The 1,371-nt window shown below is 18.2% G+C and overlaps 1 annotated feature.

Annotated features, from left to right (window-relative positions):
- Positions 1-125: 125 nt before the first annotated feature.
- Positions 126-155: a microsatellite.
- The last annotated feature ends 1,216 nt before the right edge of the window (positions 156-1,371 follow it).

Genomic DNA, 1,371 nt, shown 5'->3' on the forward strand with positions numbered 1-1,371 from the left:
AAAAAAAAAAAATTAAATTAAATTAAATTTTTTTTTTTTTAAAAAAAAATAAATAGTATATAAAGGGGGTTGGATAGGGGGGGGGCAGGGTAAAATAAAAAAAGGATTTTTTTTTTTTTTTTTTTAAAAAAAAAAAAAAAAAAAAAAAAAAAAAATCATAATATTATATTAGGAGTTAAATTTTAATTATTCTCATCCTCTTCTTCATTTTAATTAATTTTTTTTTTTTTTTTTTTATTTGGAGAAACATATATACTATCAATATTTTTATTATTTTTATTTACTTCTTCATCCTAATTCATGCAATTTTCGCACTTACATAAATAAGAACATTTAACCCCTACATTAAAACACTCACAATATTTCTTTTTACAATTAGTTTTTTTACAATTACATCCTTTTTTACACCCTAACATGCTATTAGTTTAATCCAATAAAGAATCATTTGTATTTTTAAGATCATTTTAATTCATAATTTGCGTCACAACCTCTACTTTTGATGTAAAAGCATCCGTATTCCTTTAAAGAATATTCCTTTTGGCATCTTATATATTTTTTATGTTATTTTCGGTATTTAAACATTGAATACATTTGCAAATTTCTTTACAAAAATTTCCTTTTTGGAAACATTCGCAATAAAGTTTTAAACATCGTGATTTTGTGCATTTACATCCTACTTATTATTAAACTAGATTTTGTTATTAATTTTCTAGATTATTTTCGCTTTTTTTTTCATTACTTTTTAATTATTATTATTTTTCTTAATTTGTTTTTTCGGTTGAAATATTTTATTGATTTTTTAATTCGTCCAATTAAAAACCATCAAAAATATCTTAAAAAAAAGGGCTTTTTTATTTCTAATTATTATTTTCGTCATATTCATTATTTGTAGTAAATTATTGAGGAGGTTTATATGTATTTTATTTATCTTCGAGTTAATTTACGGGAGTTATTGGACAATTTTCTCTCATAAATTAAAATAAATCAACTGATTTTATAGAAAATTAATGAGTAGTGGTCGCTTTTTAAAATTCAGGAGATTATAGCTTTTATTCTTGGTTTTATGACATTTTTTTTTTTTTTATTATATATATAATTTATAGAGTTATTTTTAATTATTGAATTATTCTTTTAATAATATATATGTTTTTATTTTTAATGATAATAAGATTTATATTCAAAGAAAAACAATATTAAAATAAATATAAAATGCATTCATTTTTAATAGTATTTAATATGATTAATATATTTATATATAAATTATATATATTAAACAATTTTTAATTAAAAAAGAAAACTATATATATATAAAAAAAATCAGAAGAAAAAATAGTATTTTTATTATGAGAAATAACTTTAAAACATAATATA

This window comes from Ichthyophthirius multifiliis, assembly GCF_000220395.1.
Source record: "Ichthyophthirius multifiliis unplaced genomic scaffold scaff_1120509249472, whole genome shotgun sequence".
In the NCBI taxonomy this organism is placed as follows: Eukaryota; Ciliophora; class Oligohymenophorea; order Hymenostomatida; genus Ichthyophthirius; species Ichthyophthirius multifiliis.